The 16697-nt window shown below is 45.8% G+C and overlaps 1 long non-coding RNA gene across 1 annotated transcript; it reads right to left on the reverse strand.

The window, feature by feature from the left end:
• Positions 1-8332: 8332 nt before the first annotated feature.
• LOC144984187 (uncharacterized) lies at positions 8333-11640 on the reverse strand. The gene is made up of 3 exons (XR_013647889.1): positions 11548-11640; positions 10967-11162; positions 8333-10772 (listed from the first exon to the last, which is right to left on the reverse strand). It is a non-coding gene; the product is annotated as an uncharacterized LOC144984187 (long non-coding RNA).
• Between the last annotated feature and the right edge of the window lie 5057 nt (positions 11641-16697).

The following is a 16697-nucleotide window of genomic DNA, read 5'->3' on the forward strand; positions in this document are numbered from 1 at the left end:
TTCCTCAGAGGATAAACCGCACCACGGATGAGATGAACTTGAGTGAGTTGGAAATGGAAAAGCTTCCATTTCCGACTCACCTCAGAAATGATGCTTCCTTTGTGCTCTTGCTGTCCATGTAGTCTGCTGCTCATCATGGACGGCGAATCGGACTCCAAAAAGTCACTTCCCGTGTCCCAGGCCAGGCTTGATGCACTGGATGAATAGAATAGAATAGAGTAGATTAGAACACAGCCACATTTAAGCTCTGCTTCAGCAAAAAAGTCATAATTCCATAACGAATTTTGGAAAAACTTAGAGAAGAACCTTCTAAAATTTGTCTTTTTTGCCCCGAATGTTTTTAGAAAAACATTTAGTAAACTAAAGAGAAAAACGAAAACATCAGCCCAGCGGCCAAAACAAGAAATAAAGAACTTACAGGTTGAAGATCTTCCTGAAGTAGTTTAGAAATTGACTCATTGGGAAGCGTTGAACTTCCAAACCCCCCTTGCTCTGCCATCTTTCAGGATTCTGACTGGACGTAGTGCTACACCAGTAACGTCTTTGTTCTGTTCTTTGTGTAATTGAGGTCCAGTTCATTTTCCTGAACAAGTGCCGGATTTCCAGCAAGGAATCTTGGGAAGTAAAGCAGAATTAGATCAGAGCCACATTCAAGCATTTCAACGCAAATTAAATTTGCCAGCAAACACAAAGCAAATTAAATTCGCAACGCAAATAAGATTCACAAAAGCAATGCAAATAAGCTTTTCAATGCAAACGCCACTCAAATGATATTCTAAATTAAAACGCATTGAAAAAGATTTTCACCCCGAAAATGCATTGAAAATGAAATTTGCATTGAAAATACAATGAAAGTGCTCTTTTTCTGGAATAAAAAAATGAACGTTCTCACCTTGGCTCCTCTGCTTGCTTTATTTCCATGAAGGACCCGCCTGGTGTCAGATTTGGGATTACAGATGGCCAGCCACAAAAAGGTGGAGAAGCAGAGGTCTGGGGATGAGAAGGACACTACATCAAGCTCAGCCCCTCCGTTTTGCATTCCAGCCTCTGAGTTGGATCCCGGTGCCCCCCCCCCAGTGCATCAGACCGGGCCAAGGGCCTGAGAAGTGATTTTCCGGGTCCTATTCGGCCTCCATGATGAGCAGCAGATTTCGTGGACGGCAAGAGCGGGAGGACAGCAACGTTTCAGCGATGCAACGTTTGGAGGCTTCTATCGCCTACATGCAGCCCCTTTCTGGTTGGCTGCGGACTTCCAAAACGCGGAGAAGGCCGGAGGCTGGATGGGCATACCGCCCGGTCCCACTGCTGTCTACCCAGGCATTGGAATCCTGCACGGCAAGGGACTATAGGCGGGCCCACGTCTACAAACGGATGAATGGAGCCCTCCAGGTGAGGCTTGACATGTCGCCAGAGACTTGTTGTCGGCGCTTCCGCTCTGTTGGGGTGCCATCCGTGGTGAGGCCAGTGGGAGCGTATAACCGAATGAAAGGCCTTTGCCTTTGCTGGATCCGACCAGAGAGACGCACCGAAGAGCAGATCAGAAGGGTCGTCATCATGGAGCAGCTGCTGCATGTGCTTTCATCCGACGTAGGGACATTAGTGAAGGAGCTCGAGCCAGAGGGGGGCCCTGCTGATTCCTGGCTTGCCCTGCAGTGCATCAACGTTGGACGAGGCGCCTCTGTGGAGCTTTCTGGTTGGGAAGGACGTAGTGCCAGCGCGGTGGCGGATTGCCGGTCCGGATTCCAGCACATCGTCAATCTCGCAGGAGGGGGATCTGCGAGATTGACGATGTAAAGCAATCCGGACCGGCAATCCATTACGGCGCTGTCACCACGTCAATCCCCACCAGACAGCACCGCAGAATCCCCTCATTCGACATTGAGTCACGGCATGGAAAGCCGGGCACCAGCGAGGCCTCCCTCTTGCTCGTGCTCCTCCACCGACATCCGTACGTTGGATAAAATCACATACGGCAGCTGCTCCAGGATGACGACCCTTCTGATCTGCTCTTCGGTGCGTCACTCTGGTCGGATCCAGCAACGGCAAAGGCCCCTCAGTCGGCTACACGTCCCCGCCGGCCTCTCCCCGGATGGGACCCCAACAGAGCGAAAACCGCCGACAACAAGTCTCTGGCGACATCTCAAGCCTCACCCGGAGTGCTCCATTCATCCGTTTGTAGACGTGGGCCCGCCCCTTGTACATCGCCGTGCAGGCCTCCAACGCCTGGGTAGGCAGTAGTGGGACTGGGCGGTATGCCCATCTAGCCTGCGGCCATCTCCGTGTCCTGGCAGTCCGCCGCTTACCAGAAAGGGGCTGCAAGTTGGGGATAGATTCTTCCAAATGTTGAACTGCTGGAACGTTGCTGTCCTCCCGCTCTTGCCGTCCACGAAATGTGCTGCTCATCATGGACGCCAAATCGGACGCCGAAAAGTCACTTCCCGGGCCCTTGGCCCGGTCTGATGCACTGGGGGGTGACACCCGATTCCACCCCCTCTTCCTCAGAGGATAAACCGCACCACGGATGAGATGAACTTGAGTGAGTTGGAAATGGAAAAGCTTCCATTTCCGACTCACCTCAGAAATGATGCTTCCTTTGTGCGCTTGCTGTCCATGTAGTCTGCTGCTCATCATGGACGGCGAATCGGACTCCAAAAAGTCACTTCCCGTGTCCCAGGCCAGGCTTGATGCACTGGATGAATAGAATAGAATAGAGTAGAATAGAACACAGCCACATTTAAGCTCTGCTTCAGCAAAAAAGTCATAATTCCATAACGAATTTTGGAAAAACTTAGAGAAGAACCTTCTAAAATTTGTCTTTTTTGCCCCGAATGTTTTTAGAAAAACATTTAGTAAACTAAAGAGAAAAACGAAAACATCAGCCCAGCGGCCAAAACAAGAAATAAAGAACTTACAGGTTGAAGATCTTCCTGAAGTAGTTTAGAAATTGACTCATTGGGAAGCGTTGAACTTCCAAACCCCCCTTGCTCTGCCATCTTTCAGGATTCTGACTGGACGTAGTGCTACACCAGTAACGTCTTTGTTCTGTTCTTTGTGTAATTGAGGTCCAGTTCATTTTCCTGAACAAGTGCCGGATTTCCAGCAAGGAATCTTGGGAAGTAAAGCAGAATTAGATCAGAGCCACATTCAAGCATTTCAACGCAAATTAAATTTGCCAGCAAACACAAAGGAAATTAAATTCGCAACGCAAATAAGATTCACAAAAGCAATGCAAATAAGCTTTTCAATGCAAACGCCACTCAAATGATATTCTAAATTAAAACGCATTGAAAAAGATTTTCACCCCGAAAATGCATTGAAAATGAAATTTGCATTGAAAATACAATGAAAGTGCTCTTTTTCTGGAATAAAAAAATGAACGTTCTCACCTTGGCTCCTCTGCTTGCTTTATTTCCATGAAGGACCCGCCTGGTGTCAGATTTGGGATTACAGATGGCCAGCCACAAAAAGGTGGAGAAGCAGAGATCTGGGGATGAGAAGGACACTACATCAAGCTCAGCCCCTCCGTTTTGCATTCCAGCCTCTGAGTTGGATCCGGGTGCCCCCCCCCCAGTGCATCAGACCGGGCCAAGGGCCTGAGAAGTGATTTTCCGGGTCCTATTCGGCCTCCATGATGAGCAGCAGATTTCGTGGACGGCAAGAGCGGGAGGACAGCAACGTTTCAGCGATGCAACGTTTGGAGGCTTCTATCGCCTACATGCAGCCCCTTTCTGGTTGGCTGCGGACTTCCAAAACGCGGAGAAGGCCGGAGGCTGGATGGGCATACCGCCCGGTCCCACTGCTGTCTACCCAGGCATTGGAATCCTGCACGGCAAGGGACTAGAGGCGGGCCCACGTCTACAAACGGATGAATGGAGCCCTCCAGGTGAGGCTTGACATGTCGCCAGAGACTTGTTGTCGGCGCTTCCGCTCTGTTGGGGTGCCATCCGTGGTGAGGCCAGTGGGAGCGTATAACCGAATGAAAGGCCTTTGCCTTTGCTGGATCCGACCAGAGAGACGCACCGAAGAGCAGATCAGAAGGGTCGTCATCATGGAGCAGCTGCTGCATGTGCTTTCATCCGACGTAGGGACATTAGTGAAGGAGCTCGAGCCAGAGGGGGGCCCTGCTGATTCCTGGCTTCCCCTGCAGTGCATCAACGTTGGACGAGGCGCCTCTGTGGAGCTTTCTGGTTGGGAAGGACGTAGTGCCAGCGCGGTGGCGGATTGCCGGTCCGGATTCCAGCACATCGTCAATCTCGCAGGAGGGGGATCTGCGAGATTGAGGATGTAAAGCAATCCGGACCGGCAATCCATTACGGCGCTGTCACCACGTCAATCCCCACCAGACAGCACCGCAGAATCCCCTCATTCGACATTGAGTCACGGCATGGAAAGCCGGGCACCAGCGAGGCCTCCCTCTTGCTCGTGCTCCTCCACCGACATCCGTACGTTGGATAAAATCACATACGGCAGCTGCTCCAGGATGACGACCCTTCTGATCTGCTCTTCGGTGCGTCACTCTGGTCGGATCCAGCAACGGCAAAGGCCCCTCAGTCGGCTACACGTCCCCGCCGGCCTCTCCCCGGATGGGACCCCAACAGAGCGAAAACCGCCGACAACAAGTCTCTGGCGACATCTCAAGCCTCACCCGGAGTGCTCCATTCATCCGTTTGTAGACGTGGGCCCGCCCCTTGTACATCGCCGTGCAGGCCTCCAACGCCTGGGTAGGCAGTAGTGGGACTGGGCGGTATGCCCATCTAGCCTGCGGCCATCTCCGTGTCCTGGCAGTCCGCCGCTTACCAGAAAGGGGCTGCAAGTTGGGGATAGATTCTTCCAAATGTTGAACTGCTGGAACGTTGCTGTCCTCCCGCTCTTGCCGTCCACGAAATGTGCTGCTCATCATGGACGCCAAATCGGACGCCGAAAAGTCACTTCCCGGGCCCTTGGCCCGGTCTGATGCACTGGGGGGTGACACCCGATTCCACCCCCTCTTCCTCAGAGGATAAACCGCACCACGGATGAGATGAACTTGAGTGAGTTGGAAATGGAAAAGCTTCCATTTCCGACTCACCTCAGAAATGATGCTTCCTTTGTGCGCTTGCTGTCCATGTAGTCTGCTGCTCATCATGGACGGCGAATCGGACTCCAAAAAGTCACTTCCCGTGTCCCAGGCCAGGCTTGATGCACTGGATGAATAGAATAGAATAGAGTAGATTAGAACACAGCCACATTTAAGCTCTGCTTCAGCAAAAAAGTCATAATTCCATAACGAATTTTGGAAAAACTTAGAGAAGAACCTTCTAAAATTTGTCTTTTTTGCCCTGAATGTTTTTAGAAAAACATTTAGTAAACTAAAGAGAAAAACGAAAACATCAGCCCAGCGGCAAAAACAAGAAATAAAGAACTTACAGGTTGAAGATCTTCCTGAAGTAGTTTAGAAATTGACTCATTGGGAAGAGTTGCACTTCCAAACCCCCTTTGCTCTGCCATCTTTCAGGATTCCGACTGGACGTAGTGCTACACCAGTAACGTCTTTGTTCTGTTCTTTGTGTAATTGAGGTCCAGTTCATTTTCCTGAACAAGTGCCGGATTTCCAGCAAGGAATTCTGGGAAGTAAAGCAGAATTAGATTAGAGGCACATTCAAGCATTTCAACGCAAATTAAATTTGCCAGCAAACACAAAGGAAATTAAATTCGCAACGCAAATAAGATTCACAAAAGCAATGCAAATAAGCTTTTCAATGCAAACGCCACTCAAATGATATTCTAAATTAAAACGCATTGAAAAAGATTTTCACCCCGAAAATGCATTGAAAATGAAATTTGCATTGAAAATACAATGAAAGTGCTCTTTTTCTGGAATAAAAAAATGAACGTTCTCACCTTGGCTCCTCTGCTTGCTTTATTTCCATGAAGGACCCGCCTGGTGTCAGATTTGGGATTACAGATGGCCAGCCACAAAAAGGTGGAGAAGCAGAGGTCTGGGGATGAGAAGGACACTACATCAAGCTCAGCCCCTCCGTTTTGCATTCCAGCCTCTGAGTTGGATCCGGGTGCCCCCCCCCCCAGTGCATCAGACCGGGCCAAGGGCCTGAGAAGTGATTTTCCGGGTCCTATTCGGCCTCCATGATGAGCAGCAGATTTCGTGGACGGCAAGAGCGGGAGGACAGCAACGTTTCAGCGATGCAACGTTTGGAGGCTTCTATCGCCTACATGCAGCCCCTTTCTGGTTGGCTGCGGACTTCCAAAACGCGGAGAAGGCCGGAGGCTGGATGGGCATACCGCCCGGTCCCACTGCTGTCTACCCAGGCATTGGAATCCTGCACGGCAAGGGACTAGAGGCGGGCCCACGTCTACAAACGGATGAATGGAGCCCTCCAGGTGAGGCTTGACATGTCGCCAGAGACTTGTTGTCGGCGCTTCCGCTCTGTTGGGGTGCCATCCGTGGTGAGGCCAGTGGGAGCGTATGACCGAATGAAAGGCCTTTGCCTTTGCTGGATCCGACCAGAGAGACGCACCGAAGAGCAGATCAGAAGGGTCGTCATCATGGAGCAGCTGCTGCATGTGCTTTCATCCGACGTAGGGACATTAGTGAAGGAGCTCGAGCCAGAGGGGGGCCCTGCTGATTCCTGGCTTGCCCTGCAGTGCATCAACGTTGGACGAGGCGCTTCTGTGGAGCTTTCTGGTTGGGAAGGCAAGAGCGCTAACCACTGCACCACCGTGCAGCCCATCCAGATAAATTACTGCATAAAAATTCGGGAAGAAAATCGAAGCCCCGTGAAGCTCTCATGGGGCTTCATGTAAATGTGCCAGAAAAATGAATGAAGCATTTGGGGATTTGAAACCACACAGAACAGCGGCATCTGGTGGCGGACTGGATGTTTATCATCTACTCCACTAAGCTTGTTGCCCTTGTAACACTTCAGTGCGGAATTAAAATATAAAGATAATGTTTGAAGATTTGTGAGAAGTGCTTGTGTCACATTGTGAATGCCAACTATAAAGTGAGAATGAGTGCTTGTGAACCAGGGTCTATCTAAATGACTGGGTGGGATAGATGTTTTATTTAAAACTGTATTTTCTCCACTGTGCTGGGCTTCTTCCCGTTTTGTATTTTTTGCTTACTATTTCGCCAGCCTTGGAGAAGATCCAACAAGAAAGTGCTCCATTCATCCGTTTGTAGACGTGGGCCCGCCCCTTGTCCATCGCCGTGCAGGCCTCCAACGCCTGGGTAGGCAGCAGTGGGACTGGGCGGTATGCCCATCTAGCCTCCGGCCATCTCCGTGTTCTGGCAGTCCGCCGCCAACCAGAAAGGTGCTGCAATTTGGGGATAGTTGCTTCCAGACGTTGAACCGCTGAAACGATGCTGTCCTTCCGCTCTTGCTGTCCACGAAATCTGCTGCACATCATGGATGCCGAATCAGACACCGAAAAGTCACTTCCCAGGCCCTTGGTCAGGTCTGCTGCACTGGGGGGGGCACCCGATTCCACCCCCTCTTGGAGGATAAACCGCACGACGGAGCGACCCGAGCCTGAGTGAGTGGGAAAGGGAAAAGCTTCGATTTCCGACTCACCGCAGAAACCATTCTGTCCTCCCGCTCTTGCCGTCCACGTAGTCTGCTGCTCATCATGGACGGCGAATCGGATGCCAAAAAGTCACTTCCCGTGTCCCAGTCCAGGCTTGATGCACTGGCTGAATAGAATAGAGTAGATTAGAAACTCTGCTTCAGCAAAAAAAGTCATAACAAATTTTGGAAATATTTAGTGAAAAACAGACTAAAAATTTAGTCTTTTTTGCCCCAAATATGTTTAGGAAAACATTTAGTCAACTAAAGAGAAAGACGAAAACTTCGGCACAGCAGCCAAACCAAGAAATGGAGAACTTACAGGTTGAAGATCGTCCTGAAGTACTGTAGAAGTTGACCCATTGAAGGAGCTGCACTTCCAAAACCGCCAAACTCGGCCATCTTTCAGGTTCCTGATTGGACGTAGTGATACACCAGTAACCTCTGTGTTCAGTTCATTGTGTGCTTGGGGTCCAGTTCATTTTCCTGAACAGGTGCCGGATTTCCAGCAAGGAATTCTGGGATGTAAAGCAGAATTATATTACAGCCACATTCAAACATTTCAACGCAAATGAAATTTGCCAGCAAACACAAAGCAAATAAAATTCGCAACGCAAATAAGATTCACAAAAGCAATGCAAATAAGCTTTTTAATGCAACCGCCACGTAAATGATATTCTCAATTAAAACGCAATGAAAAAGATATTCACCCCGAAAATGCATTGAAAATGAAATTTGCATTGACAATACATTGAAAATAGAATTTATAATAAAAATGCATTGGATATGTAATTAAAATTTAATGAAAATGAAATTTTCTATGAAATTGCATTGAAAATGATATTTCCCATGAAAATACAATGAAAGTGCTCTTGTTCTGGAAAAAAAAATGAACGGTCTCACCTTGGCTCCTCTGCTTTCTTTTTTTCCACGAGGGACCCGCCGGGTGTCAGATTTGGGGTTGCAGATGGCCAGCCAAAAAAGGTGGAGAAGCAGAGGTCTGGGGATGAAAAGAACACTACAGTAAGCTCAGGCCCTCCGTTGTCGTCAATCTCGCAGGAGGGGGATCTGCTAGATTGACGATGTGCAGCTATCCGGGCTGGCAATCCACCACAGCGCTGTCACCAGGATTTCCAACTCACTGCATTTAACCTCTGCTTTAGCAAGAAAAGTTATAACTCCATAACAAATTTTGGAAATATTTAGAGCAAAACCCACTAAAAATTTAGTGGGTTTTGTACAAGTAAAGCAGAATTAGAATACAGCCATATTTAAGCTGTGCTCCAGCAAGAAAAATCATAACTGCATAAAGAATTTCAAAATTCAAAATACTTTTCTTTATATAGCACCTTTCATGTTCACCCTTGTGCAATCTTAGATGACCCCACCCTTACTTTGTTCTGTTATTCCTACCATCACAAAGGTGGATAAAGGTGGAAAGATTTCATGTAATCCATGGACACCAGTGAAGATCACAAATCATTGAAGAAAAAAGGTTCAGAGCTCTGTCTAGTGGGTCTAGATGACCCAACTCCCAACGTTAAAGTGCTTAGGACAGCGCAAGGGTTACGAAAACAGCTCAAGGTGCTGTATATAAAAAACAAACAAGGATGCACCATTGCAAAAAAGTTTAAACAAAATAGTAAGCAGCTCCTAATAAAATACACAAAAACAAACACAAGTAAAAGAGGAATGATTTAAAAAAAACCTTAAGAGAGAACCTCCTGTCAGCCCGGAAGTCAGCATAGACAGACACCCTGCCAAGCGTGACAAACACTCTCAAACAGTCTGAAATGTAAACGTGATCATTAAAAAAGTGAAAATAGAAAAACAGCTAAAATATAAAAACTTCAGATAAATTATTCATTTCCTGTACCGCTTCGTCCCTTTCGGGGTCACGGGGCTGTCTTAGCCTATCCCGGCTACTTGGGCGTAGGCAGGGGATGCCCTGGACAGGTCGCCAGTCTGTCGCAGGGTAGAACGTCCACAATCACACACCCGTGCACTCTCACATTCACACCTATGGACAATTTAGAGTTGCCAATTAACCTATGAAGCATGTTTTTGGACAGCGGGAGGAAGCCGGAGATCCCGGAGAGAACCCACGCACGCACGGGGAGAACATGCAAACTCCACACAGAAAGGTCCCCCAACGATGTATTTTTCATGTCCCCCAGCCGGGACTTGAACCAGGGGCCTTCTTGCTGTGAGGCAAGAGCGCTAACCACTGCACCACCGTGCAGCCCATCCAGATAAATTACTGCATAAAAATTCGGGAAGAAAATCGAAGCCCCGTGAAGCTCTCATGGGGCTTCATGTAAATGTGCCAGAAAAATGAATGAAGCATTTGGGGATTTGAAACCACACAGAACAGCGGCATCTGGTGGCGGACTGGATGTTTATCATCTACTCCACTAAGCTTGTTGCCCTTGTAACACTTCAGTGCGGAATTAAAATATAAAGATAATGTTTGAAGATTTGTGAGAAGTGCTTGTGTCACATTGTGAATGCCAACTATAAAGTGAGAATGAGTGCTTGTGAACCAGGGTCTATCTAAATGACTGGGTGGGATAGATGTTTTATTTAAAACTGTATTTTCTCCACTGTGCTGGGCTTCTTCCCGTTTTGTATTTTTTGCTTACTATTTCGCCAGCCTTGGAGAAGATCCAACAAGAAAGTGCTCCATTCATCCGTTTGTAGACGTGGGCCCGCCCCTTGTCCATCGCCGTGCAGGCCTCCAACGCCTGGGTAGGCAGCAGTGGGACTGGGCGGTATGCCCATCTAGCCTCCGGCCATCTCCGTGTTCTGGCAGTCCGCCGCCAACCAGAAAGGTGCTGCAATTTGGGGATAGTTGCTTCCAGACGTTGAACCGCTGAAACGATGCTGTCCTTCCGCTCTTGCTGTCCACGAAATCTGCTGCACATCATGGATGCCGAATCAGACACCGAAAAGTCACTTCCCAGGCCCTTGGTCAGGTCTGCTGCACTGGGGGGGGCACCCGATTCCACCCCCTCTTGGAGGATAAACCGCACGACGGAGCGACCCGAGCCTGAGTGAGTGGGAAAGGGAAAAGCTTCGATTTCCGACTCACCGCAGAAACCATTCTGTCCTCCCGCTCTTGCTGTCCACGTAGTCTGCTGCTCATCATGGACGGCGAATCGGATGCCAAAAAGTCACTTCCCTGGTCCCAGTCCAGGCTTGATGCACTGGCTGAATAGAATAGAGTAGATTAGAAACTCTGCTTCAGCAAAAAAAGTCATAACAAATTTTGGAAATATTTAGTGCAAAACAGACTAAAAATTTAGTCTTTTTTGCCCCAAATATGTTTAGGAAAACATTTAGTCAACTAAAGAGAAAGACGAAAACTTCGGCACAGCGGCCAAACCAAGAAATGGAGAACTTACAGGTTGAAGATCGTCCTGAAGTAGTGTAGAAGTTGACCCATTGAAGGAGGTGCACTTCCAAAACCGCCAAGCTCGGCCATCTTTCAGGTTCCTGATTGGACGTAGTGATACACCAGTAACCTCTGTGTTCAGTTCATTGTGTGCTTGGGGTCCAGTTCATTTTCCTGAACAGGTGCCGGATTTCCAGCAAGGAATTCTGGGATGTAAAGCAGAATTATATTACAGCCACATTCAAACATTTCAACGCAAATGAAATTTGCCAGCAAACACAAAGCAAATAAAATTCGCAACGCAAATAAGATTCACAAAAGCAATGCAAATAAGCTTTTTAATGCAACCGCCACGTAAATGATATTCTCAATTAAAACGCAATGAAAAAGATATTCACCCCGAAAATGCATTGAAAATGAAATTTGCATTGACAATACATTGAAAATAGAATTTATAATAAAAATGCATTAGATATGTAATTAAAATTTAATGAAAATGAAATTTTCTATGAAATTGCATTGAAAATGATATTTCCCATGAAAATACAATGAAAGTGCTCTTGTTCTGGAAAAAAAAATGAACGGTCTCACCTTGGCTCCTCTGCTTTCTTTTTTTCCACGAGGGACCCGCCTGGTGTCAGATTTGGGGTTGCAGATGGCCAGCCAAAAAAGGTGGAGAAGCAGAGGTCTGGGGATGAAAAAAACACTACAGTAAGCTCAGGCCCTCCGTTGTCGTCAATCTCGCAGGAGGGGGATCTGCTAGATTGACGATGTGCAGCTATCCGGGCTGGCAATCCACCACAGCGCTGTCACCAGGATTTCCAACTCACTGCATTTAACCTCTGCTTTAGCAAGAAAAGTTATAACTCCATAACAAATTTTGGAAATATTTAGAGCAAAACCCACTAAAAATTTAGTGGGTTTTGTACAAGTAAAGCAGAATTAGAATACAGCCATATTTAAGCTGTGCTCCAGCAAGAAAAATCATAACTGCATAAAGAATTTCAAAATTCAAAATACTTTTCTTTATATAGCACCTTTCATGTTCACCCTTGTGCAATCTTAGATGACCCCACCCTTACTTTGTTCTGTTATTCCTACCATCACAAAGGTGGATAAAGGTGGAAAGATTTCATGTAATCCATGGACACCAGTGAAGATCACAAATCATTGAAGAAAAAAGGTTCAGAGCACTGTCTAGTGGGTCTAGATGACCCAACTCCCAACGTTAAAGTGCTTAGGACAGCGCAAGGGTTACGAAAACAGCTCAAGGTGCTGTATATAAAAAACAAACAAGGATGCACCATTGCAAAAAAGTTTAAACAAAATAGTAAGCAGCTCCTAATAAAATACACAAAAACAAACACAAGTAAAAGAGGAATGATTTAAAAAAAACCTTAAGAGAGAACCTCCTGTTGGCCCGGAAGTCAGCATAGACAGACACTCTGCCAAGCGTGACAAACACTCTCAAACAGTCTGAAATGTAAACGTGATCATTAAAAAAGTGAAAATAGAAAAACAGCTAAAATATAAAAACTTCAGATAAATTATTCATTTCCTGTACCGCTTCGTCCCTTTCGGGGTCACGGGGCTGTCTTAGCCTATCCCGGCTACTTGGGCGTAGGCAGGGGATGCCCTGGACAGGTCGCCAGTCTGTCGCAGGGTAGAACGTCCACAATCACACACCCGTGCACTCTCACATTCACACCTATGGACAATTTAGAGTTGCCAATTAACCTATGAAGCATGTTTTTGGACAGCGGGAGGAAGCCGGAGATCCCGGAGAGAACCCACGCACGTACGGGGAGAACATGCAAACTCCACACAGAAAGGTCCCCCATTGATGTATTTTTCATGTCCCCCAGCCGGGACTTGAACCAGGGGCCTTCTTGCTGTGAGGCAAGAGCGCTAACCACTGCACCACCGTGCAGCCCATCCAGATAAATTACTGCATAAAAATTCGGGAAGAAAATCGAAGCCCCGTGAAGCTCTCATGGGGCTTCATGTAAATGTGCCAGAAAAATGAATGAAGCATTTGGGGATTTGAAACCACACAGAACAGCGGCATCTGGTGGCGGACTGGATGTTTATCATCTACTCCACTAAGCTTGTTGCCCTTGTAACACTTCAGTGCGGAATTAAAATATAAAGATAATGTTTGAAGATTTGTGAGAAGTGCTTGTGTCACATTGTGAATGCCAACTATAAAGTGAGAATGAGTGCTTGTGAACCAGGGTCTATCTAAAATGACTGGGTGGGATAGATGTTTATTAGGGCCCGAGCACGGAGTGCAAGGACCCTATTGTAATTCGAATGTTTATTATTAGGGCCCGAGCACGGAGTGCAAGGACCCTATTATTCTACCGGAAGAGTCGCCTTTTTGAGGCCTTTAACATACCCCAAAACTCACCAAATTTGGCACACACATCAGGAGTCGCGAAAAATTTCGTATTTTATAGGAGATTGGCATGGGCGCACAAAAACGGCTCGATAGCGCCACCTACAGTGACTTTTGTCCCGACGCCCCGCATACGCTTTAACGTACAAGCTTGATTTTTACAGGGCATGTTCTTCAGATGGAGACCTACAAAAAAGTCTGAAAGGACCCACCTGTCACTCGCACAGGAAGTCTGATATATTGAGGTCAATATGTCATTTTTGCTTCATTTTGGACATTTGCAGGCCTCGCTCTAGAACGAACTCCTCCTAGAGATTTTGGAGTAATGACTCCAAACTTTGGTTTTGTAAACTAGACACATGTCCGATGTTAAATTGTGAAGCTTTTAAGTTTTTACGGATGTTTGTGACCGTGGCGGCGTGTCGAAAATGGAGGTCATTTTGAAAACACGCCATGAAAAGAAAAATGGCCATTACTCAGCCATGCAAAATCCAATCTGATCCAAAATTGATGTGCATGATTGTAGTCTGACCCTGACCACATCAGAAGTGGAAAAATCCAGAACAGGTGTAGCGCCACCTGCTGGCAAAAGGAAATGACATGTTTTACTTGGAGCATCACTGCTCCGAGTAGGATGAGCCGACACACCTCAAAATGATGTCCACCTGTTGAAAAGCCATTGAAGTTTACTCTGATAAAAAGCCATAACTTTCAATGCAGAGGTGTGGTCGTGACAGAGCGGTGAAGTTGGGCGTCTCGCCATGCAGACAAAAGTTGCTCTCACGTGCACATTCCTTGCCCAATCTCACTGAAATTCAATAGAGGTGATGAGGCTTCCATTCTGAACCAATGGATATGACAATCTTGGACGAACTCCATAGCGCCACCTAGATATTGACAAATACATTTTATGTCACATTCTGACCTTTCTTTTCTCTGTGCTTTGTCCGACATTCATAAAATTACAGCAGGAGATACTCATAAGGGTCTTCTCTCATCGTCTAAAATTTCATGGGTGTACACCTGACGGTGCCTGCGCAAGCCACCACCAAACAGGAAGTGGTTGATTGCGTTGCAGTCAGATAATTAAAAATTCATAAAAAATCAGCCGTTTGTATCACGAGGCTGAGATTTCAGAATGAGATGCCTCATAAATATCTCCAACTTAGATATACAGCACTTGCATGGGTGAACAAAAACGGCTCAATAGCGCCACCTACCATGTTTGTTTTTGAGAGCCCCGCCATGTTCTTTAACATACAAGCTTGATTTTTACAGGACATGTTCATCAGATGGAGACCTACAAAAAAGTCTCTTGGGACCAAGCTGTCAGTTGCACAGGAAGTCTGCTATATTGATGTCAATATGTCATTTTTGCTGTATTTTGGTCATTTGCAGGCCTCGTTCTAGAACGAACTCCTCCTAGAGATTTTTGAACAATGACTCCAAACTTTGGTTTTGTAAACTAAACACATGTCCAATATTAAATTGCGAAGCTTTTAAGTTTTTACGGTTGTTTGTGACCGTGGCGGCGCGTCAAAATTTGAGGTCGTTTCGAAATCACGCCATGAAAAGAAAAATGGCCATTACTCAGCCATAAATAATCTAATCTGATCCAAATTTGTTGTGCATGATTGTAGTCTAACTTTGAACACATCTGCAGTCGAAAAATCCGAAACAGGTGTAGCGCCACCTGTTGGCAACAGGAAATGACATGTTTTACTTGGAGCATCACTGCTCCAAGTAGGATGAGCCGACACACCTCAAAATGACGTCCACCTGTTGAAAAACCATTGAAGTTTACTCTGATATAAAACATATCTTTCAACGCAGGGGTGTGGTCTTGACAGAGCGGCAAAGTTGGGCGTCTCGCCATGCAGACAAATGTTGCTCTCATGTGCACATTCCTTGTCCAATCTCACTGAATTTCAATGGATATGACGAAGCTTCCATTCTGAACCCATGGATATGACAACTTTGGACGAGCTCTATAGCGCCACCTAGTTATTGCATGGGGCACATTCTGCCCTGTATTTTCTATGTGCTTTTTCCGATGTGCATGAAATTAAAACTGGAGATACTCAGAAGGCTCTTCTCTCATCATCTCAAGTTTCATGGGTGTACATCTGACGGTGCCTGCGTAAGGCACTGCCAAACAGGAAGTGGTCGATTCCGTTGCAGTCATATAATCAAGCTTTATAGGAAATCAGCCGTTTGTCTCAGGAAGCTGAGATTTCAGAATTAGATGCGTCCTACAAAGCTTCACGTTTGAAAAGCAGCACTATACGTAGGAGAAACATTTAACCACCTTAATCACCCTATTGTGCTAAAAGCAAATTTTTGGACATTTTGACTCAAGCAAATATTTTTATCATAACTTCTGTTTAGTTTATCAGCACCAAAATAAAAAATATTTACATTTATAAAATGAACTGGTAAACTCTAGGATTTTATTTATTCAATCTTACATCCTCAAGCTTTTCATCAGTCTCCCCTGCTGCAGGAGTGGAGTTAGCCCCCCCCCCAACCCCCGGCTGTGTGCTCACATGTAAATTAGCCAGGAGTGGCAGACAGAAAGTAGAACAGTTAGAAAGCCTAGTTCAACACTAAAATACAGCAATTTCCTTTGTTTTGTTTGTCTTTTATACATCCTTAGCACTAATCATTGCTTTTTTATTCATCCAAAATACATTTAACTTTATATTTTATCTTTTTTTTTTTTACAAACAAAACATATGAATGTGCTCCAAAACAAAACCCAGCCTCAGTACACTCCTACAGATGTAACATCAGACAGTAAATGTCTCTTTTATGATTTTTTAATCAATGCTGCAACTACATTTCCTTTCTATACATCCAAAGAAATTAAACTACAATGACAACAAACACAACATATAGCAAATGTCTCTAAGAAGATTGTGTATATACAATATGTACCACCTTTAAACACCAAATAAATAACAAATCTTTCTAATAAAATCACAAAAAATGGAACACAAAATGTAAAACCCAAATTAGAAATTGCAATTTTAAAAAGATACATTTTTCAGCAGCTTTTCAAAATCAATCACATATTTTACTCTTCTGTGGATGAAACAAAGAAGTCCAGAATAATGTAGCCACTTCTCCAAAGTCTCTGTCACCTTCAGTTTTAAACAAAGTCTGTGAAAATCCATTATACATTGGTCACATGTATTCAGAGACCTGCTAAAAGTGCACAATTGTAAAAGCTCTTTTATATAGACAACTGTTTGTTTGCTTAGAGCTCTAAATATAAAAAAATGCTTTTCTATCACCTAGACACAGATGGAGAACCACATCAACTGGATTAGTAACAGGGTGG

This window comes from Oryzias latipes, chromosome 15, assembly GCF_053564925.1.
Source record: "Oryzias latipes strain Hd-rR chromosome 15, Olatipes_Hd-rR_3.1".
Taxonomy (NCBI): domain Eukaryota; kingdom Metazoa; phylum Chordata; class Actinopteri; order Beloniformes; family Adrianichthyidae; genus Oryzias; species Oryzias latipes.